We start from the raw sequence: 7,917 nt of genomic DNA on the forward strand, positions 1-7,917 counted from the left end.
CATGTCCGAGATACATATATTGGTTTGTGATGTTTATGGTATGACTATCGATTTCTCTATTATCTCAGGGCTGTTAATCATTACTTGAGTTTTATTTAGGTTCGTTTTTAGACCCATCTTCCTAGCAATGTTGTTCAACTGTTTTACCATGTCTTTCATTTCCAAGATATTGCTACTCAGAAGAACGATATCATCCGCGAATCTTAAATTATTAAAAATAAATCCATTTATGTTTATTCCTCTGTTGTCCCAGTTCAGGTCTTTAAATACATTTTCTAGAATCAATGTAAATAATTTCGGGGAGATTGTGTCCTTGACGGATGTCTCTGTACATTTGGATTTTGTTAATCTTAAGCTCTTCGTCGATTTTTATACGAATTGTTGCTGCTTATCCATATATGTTCCGGATTAAGGCTATGTATCTTGAGTCGATTCTCGTAGCATTTATAACGTTTAAGAAGGCCCATTTTTCAATGGAATCAAATGCTTTATGGAAATGTATAAAAGCTAGATGTATGTGCATATTATATTTTGTTGCTTTTTTAATGACTATACGTATTGTTTGTATATGTTTTATTGCACATCTCGTTCTGAAATCCGCTTTAACTGGTTGATAAAAGTTCAATTTGTGTGTTAGTCAGTTTGTCATAATTTTAATAAACAGTTTGTACAGATGTGATAAAAGATTGATTAATCGATAGTTTTCAATGCTGGTATTGTCTCATTTTTTAAATAGTATTACCAGATGCATTTATTAAATAGTATTATATTATTAATAGGATTATTTCCACGTTTTAGGTATCTTCCTCTCGACCAAGCATTTATTGAACAAAATTTTCACCGCTTTCAAGGTTGTTTCATTCACTATTTTTAACATTTTATTTGCAGTCCTTCTTATTTTTTAGGCCTTCCTACTTTTCATCTGCGGCTTTTTCCGTGTGGCTGAGATCTCGGATATTGTGATATTTGCCATCTTTTCCAAGGCAACGTTCATAATTGTTCTCGTGGGAACATTCGGAGTCGAGACCGTAATTGAGTAGAGTTTCCTGTAAAAGTTCTCTATAATTGTCATAATATCGTCTCTATCTGATGTAGTCATCCCTTGTTCGTTCTTTATTTTAAAGATTTTGAGTTTCCCTATCACTTTTTTAGCTTTCAGTACTTTCATATTTATGTTATCATCTATTATCTTTTATATCATCTTAAAGTTGAAGGTGCGATAATCTTTCCTAATTTTCTTGTTTATTTTTTTAGTTGTCTATATTCGAGGTATGATCTATCTATATTATATATATTTTTTATATTTTGCATATTTTTCATATTGCTGATATGTAATAAATTGAACTTCCTTGTAAATTAGCTCAAATAGACCTAGTACTCTGATCTCGGCCGATCTCGCTGTTATCAACAATAACTACAGTACACGAAGTACGAGAGTTCGTTTGCAGTCGATCTTCGGTCAGTTCGTAATCAGTAATCATTCAGTGGATACGCATTTGACCAGCGCTAATGCAAGGATCGAGTTTATTATCTAGCATTATTTCTAATCTTGAATTTTGTGTGCGAATAATATGCCGAAAGCAAAAAACTAGACGTACAATCTTAAATTGTTGAGTTAAAGCAAAGCAAGAGTTTTAAGTAATGGACGAAACATTTATTGTGAAGCTTGTAAAAAACATCTTCTGTGAAAAAAAATTACAAGTGATACTTCAAATGCAAATACTCACAAAATTAACTTAAGCGAAATGAACAAAAAAAGAACGATATACAAAATACATTGCATGTAGATCTAAAAAAAATCAATTTTCTATAGATTTATCAAGTAATGGTTGCCATTAATATGCCTTGGCGAAATCTTGACAATAAACATCGGAGAAATTTTTGTTCAGAAATATACAAATCAGCGTATTCTGGATGAATCAACCTTTCGCAAGTATAAGATTGTTACAATGTGACAATTTGTAACATTTGAGCAGATATTATAAATAACATTTGGATATTGGATGAAAAATTTGGATATAGATGAAACCACGGATGTTCTCTCTCTCTCTCTATCGGACGTAACATAATTTTGTGACATCTAAAACAGGTGTAAAACACGCGAGTAAAACGTATCACGAAACGATTTCTTTTTATTGTGCGTAATTCTTATTTTGCAATACTTCATTATTAGGAATTAGGATAATTAACAGCGATTAAGGTTATAGCGAATCCAATCGCACAGTTTATAAGTCATGTAGTGACTTGCGACTCGATACGAGCATACTCGCGCATTTAACTATTTAATTACAATACAAATTATTTGATTATTTAATCAGGGAATAAATCGCGCACATGCTGAGTGGTTCTCAGCGATAGCGATGCCATCGCAATAATTTGAAGATACTTTCTCACTCGGCGGCCGCGGCGGTCGAAATACCGGGCGTCATAATAGACCGTGAATCGGAAGTTCGTTACGACCGAGATGTAAGAAGGTTTCACTATCATTATGGGTACCGACGCAATGGCGTTTACTCATTACTCGCGAGTTCTCACGCGCGCATCTCGCGTCCCGTAGATTTCCAGACTCGTTCGTACGAGCAACGAGTTTCAGCTGACGATTAGCATACTTAATTAAGCGCATCAGCCCCATCGTTTTGCGCGTTATATGTGCCCGGCCGAACACCCGAGGCGACCTATACAGGGCCCTTTATGCACTCTCCCGGCAGTAGCGTAACTATCGTTCGGAACTCCGACTGCGATATCATAAGAAACCCGTCACATATTTTCCTGTTGCGCCGCGTGCATTCCACCATAACGTCGTAGGAGAAATTAAGATAGTCTCGACGTTAGTTTATCTCATGGTTACAAACAGTTCTCATTTGATGATAGCGCAGATGATGAGCAACAATTGCTTTATACTTCCGGAATTAGATTAATTCCCATGGAGTGATTGATTAGGAATTTTTTATTATGTAGAATGGCATAAAAGGAATAAATTTTGCGTAATGTTTCCCTATATGCTCTCTTTCAGTACATAAATAAAAGCAATAAAATTATACTACTTCGAATTGCTATTAACGAGACGAGATTCTTCATCAGTTACGAATTATGTTCATTCGCAATGCATATTTTCCAATTTGTTCGTCTATAACCGAGTAATTGCCCATATAATTGCAGTATATATTTATAATTCTAGCAATGTTGCAGCAATACTGCAAATGTTATTATAAACTTTTGTATTGTATGGATATCTTCCTTCGTAAGTATCCTTTACACGATGTATTCAAATAAAAATTTAAAAGTACCAATGGAGTTACGCCACTGAATCACGCAATAGGGCCATACAGCGAACGTAAATCGAGGAGTCGAGAGGAAGAGGAATGAGATCGGTCCCGTGAGTCGACTCGCGCACGAGAATGCGAGCGTGCGAGAGATTAAAACGAAAAATTCCCCCCCACCCACTCTCTTTTTTTTCTCCCTGAAAGAGCCTCCCATTTGATTGTGGATGCTAGGCTTCTTGCAACGGGTTCAATAGGTACCCCTCTATCGATTCACACCCTCCGCCGTAAAGGAGAAGATGTCTAGTCAATACATACGTGTACGAATTTCGGTAACATTATCATTAATTTACTTGTTGCTTCTCATAGCAAACCATATTAACAATATTTTATTTTTTTATGTATATAATTATATTTAAAGAAAAAAGTCATATCAACAAATAAAAATTTAAGGACAAACAGTGCCTTAACTATATATTATAATAAGTTAACAATAAATAAGCTATATAAACTAAGAAAATATAATAACATTAACCATTTACTACAAATAATGTTAAAATACTTTCTTAATTAATTTAATTTATGTATTGCTCTTATTAAAATTTTATAATACAGTTGTGGCGCTATTTATCCTAAAATTTCTATACGTACTGCTAACTCGTCCAGGAAAAGAGTTGCTAAATTTTTATATAGAACTAAAAACTGTTGAGATGTATCTCATTTACTTTCTTTTTCGAACCCAATGCGCCTTTTATTATTGTATAATATGTTGAGTGATTTTCTTTTCAGGAGAAATTGAACTCCACTGCATCCCTCTGATAACAGTGCCGCGTACTATTCGTAAGTGGGTGACTTTAATAAAAAATTCTTAAGATCAATCATGATTAAATAATGATTATGACATTGTAAGTATACAAGATGTCCCATTTCAGCCTTTGCATTGAAATACGAGTATCTCAAAATACATAAAAAATACAAAAAAATGTTTCAAATAAAAATTATCAGGTTCGAACGAGGTACGAGGGAAAGTCAATAAGTTCTTAGAAAATCTGTCAGAGGGCATTCACAGTGTCATGTCACATTACTTTTTGACAAGTAGCATCTTTCAGCTGATTACTGTCAAATTTTCAGCGGAATTCATCGCGTGGTTTCATTTCTGTAGGCTATTAAAGGGAACAACTTTTATATTTTTTGCAAAATGGAAAAAAATGAGTTTCGTGCAGTGATCAAACATCTACATATAAAAGGTTTAACGCCGAAAGAAATCAAAGTCGAGTTGGATAATGTTCATAGTACATCTGCAAGCGTTTGCGGCTGTATACAATTGGGTGAATGAATTTAAACGTAGTCGTACATCCACATATGATGCATCTCGTTCGGGACGTCCAATTGAGGCTGCTACGCCAGAAATCATCGATCAAGTTTACGATATTGTTTTGACTGATCGACGAGTGAAAGTGCGCGAGCTTGTTGAGGCCACAGGCATATTATATGGCACAGTGATTTCAATTTTGCACGAACAATTGAGTATGAAAAAGCTATCGGCAAGATGGGTGCCGCGTTTGCTCACTATGGACCATAAGCGCGACTGTGTGACGATTTCAAAACAATGTTTGGAGATGTTTCAACGTAATTCAGATGAATTTCTGTGTCGATTCATTACTGTGGACGAAACATGGATCCATTATTTCACACCCGAGATGAAAGAACAGTCAAAACAATGAACCATCATCGGATGAACCAGCTCCGAAAAAGGCGAAGACCGTGAAGTCGGCTGGAAAGGTGATGGCTACAGTTTTTTGGGATGCACGCGGTATAATTCATATTGATTACCTTCCGTCAAAGCAAACGATTAATGGCGATCACTATGCAGCCTTATTGGACCGTTTCAACAACATTTTAAAGAAAAACGTCCCCATTTGGTAAAGAAGAAAGTGCTCTTTCATCAAGACAATGCGCGGGTTCACACGTGCCTGGCACCGATGACCAAATTCAACGAATTCTGCTACGAATTGCTTCCCCATCCAGCACATTCGCCAGATTTAGCCTCCTGTGACTATTTCCTGTTTCCAAATCTGAAGAAATAGTTCGGAGGAAAGAGATTCACCACCAGAGAGCAGCTCATCGCCGAAACAGAGGCTTATTTTGAAGGGTTGAACAAATCATATTATTCGGACGGCTTGAAAAAGTTGGAGAATCGTTGGATCAAGTGTATCGAGCTGAAAGGAGACTACTTGTATGTTGAGAAATAAAAATGAATCGATAAAAAAAAATGTTTTATTATGTTTTTCTAAAAACTTATTGACTTGCCCTCGTATGATTGATTTGATACGTCAGCGCCATAAGATCATGTCAAGGTCACTTTGAATTTTTTAAATAAGGTCCCTTATTTTTCATTATAATTTTCTCTTAGCTTATCTCAAGACCTTTTAAAATATTCTAATAAAATTGTTTCTCATTAAGAATTTTTCGAGATATAAGGCTCTCTCTTGGAAGTATTACCGACGTCAATATTACTCAAGCTGTCCGACTGACGACTAACACCTCTTAAATGTTATTCAGGATTATGATAATATTTGTCAAAATCAACGCCATTGGAGAATGTTCCTCTTATTTTCATTTTTACATAAAAATGAATTTTTATTATGATTCTGAACAACATTCAAAAGGTTTTAGTCGTCGGTTAGATACCCTAGGTAATGTTAACAATGATAGTACTGCAACTCTTTCCTTATAACTAAAAAAGTTCTTAATAAAAAATAATTTTATTAAAATATTTTTAAAAAATCTTGAGATAAACTATGAAAATGTGTAATGAAAAAAGGGGGATTCTATTTAAAAAATTCAAAGTGACCTTGATTTGACCTTAACATTGCCAATCAAAATCAAATTAATGATATCTTCTTATATCCCCTTTTAAACCATACGACTTTTGTTTGACTTTTTTTCGTATCTTTTGTACATTTCGAGATATTTTGATGTAAAAGTTTAAATGGGACACCCTGTATATATTCAGTTTATTGTGTTCTAGAAAGATATAAACAAGAATTGATAATATAGCAGGAGCTAAAACTTACAGTAATTTAAAATATAGTGAAATTTGTATCCTTATTATAATTTTATATATTATAATTTTATATTACAATTTAATATTATTCTCAATCAACTTTCTGTAATTCTTCTTTTTTTCAAGAAAATGTAAATTTTTATTTATATATGTAGTCAAATGTACTGTTGCTATGGTCCCGTGTATTTAATGTAAATAATTATTTTTACAATTTTTTTTTCAATTTTTATAATACAAATTGAAAATTTTTCGTTAAAAATATAGTTAAATGTACTATTAATACAGTCACACACACTGTTTAAAAAGAATTATTTCTTTAATATCTAACATATCTCTTAGTTATTATTACCATTGTAAATAATTAGCAAATGTTAAAAAAATAGTTCTCTTCGCTATAATTACGATTGCATTACCATATAAAAGTATTTATTTTATTCATTATTAATATTTAATATTTTATTATATTAATATTTGAAATTATTATAATTTATAGAACAACTTTTCTATATTTATAGAACAACTTTTCTATATTTGAGAAAACTATACATATATAGTTATTAATTTATTTATTACATTATAGTAGTAACCATAAAAATAGAGCTTTTAACCATAATTATTTCACTATGTAATTATAATCACAGATATCAAATACCTTTTTTTTTCAATTTAATGATCCATATCTGTTTAATAAAATATCAGTTAAGGTATACACTATATTTTACGTCGTGTAAAAACATAAATCTGCAATGATGCAAATTTGATTATAAGTAAGTGCTGCCTGTCATATGAAGTTGCTATTTTAATATTTTATGGCTTGAACTACTTTCGCAATCAATCAGATTCTAATATTCTGCATGAATCGTAACGTTATATTATATATACAACTTAAGTATTTATGAGGTCATTAACGAGGATTTTACTCTCGATTGTCCGTTCCTGTAGAGTAATGAATGGATTTATCTGGTAGCGAATCTGGTTTTGTTAGCTTCTTAATTACCCACGTATAAAGCGAATGAATACCGAATTGTCATAGTAACGAGTACAAGAAGTGATAAGACAGTGTAAATAATTATCCGGTTTCGTTTTTGAAAAATCGCAATAGAAATGATTAATACAAGAGAAAAAAACGAAATATTTATAAAGAAATTTATAAAGAAATATCAATAAATTGTTCTTTTTTTTATTACTTTATTTATTCTTAAATGAAAAAAAGTTCAGCATATCATAACTCACTAGACCTGATTAGAATTATCCAGAAAAAAAATTATTAGAAATATTACATTATAAAAAAAGTTATGCATAGATCTAGACAAGGTGGCCCTTATCTCAAACCATTATCTTAGAAATGGTAACAAATATGGCAAAATGCCATAAAACTATTTCGAATCCTCTCGAGAGGATTCACAAGATTTGCGAAAAAAATTCTACGCATCGATTACCGTTATTAAGAAAACAATGCTCCCAAATGTCTAGAACTATAATTCTTTTTATCAAAGAGTGTATATCATTTCAATGAAAAAAAAAAAAATATATATATATATGTTTTCTATATATATAGTATATCTATATATATATACAAATATATATATA

The 7,917-nt window shown here is 32.2% G+C and overlaps 1 protein-coding gene across 1 annotated transcript in view; it reads right to left on the bottom strand.

The window, feature by feature from the left end:
• Positions 1–7,917, bottom strand: part of LOC108755799 (agrin) — a 63,645-nt gene that overhangs the window by 54,789 nt on the left and 939 nt on the right. The gene's annotated exons all lie outside the window — the stretch shown is intronic.

This window comes from Trachymyrmex septentrionalis, unplaced genomic scaffold, assembly GCF_001594115.1.
Source record: "Trachymyrmex septentrionalis isolate Tsep2-gDNA-1 unplaced genomic scaffold, Tsep1.0 scaffold126, whole genome shotgun sequence".
Classification (NCBI taxonomy): domain Eukaryota; kingdom Metazoa; phylum Arthropoda; class Insecta; order Hymenoptera; family Formicidae; genus Trachymyrmex; species Trachymyrmex septentrionalis.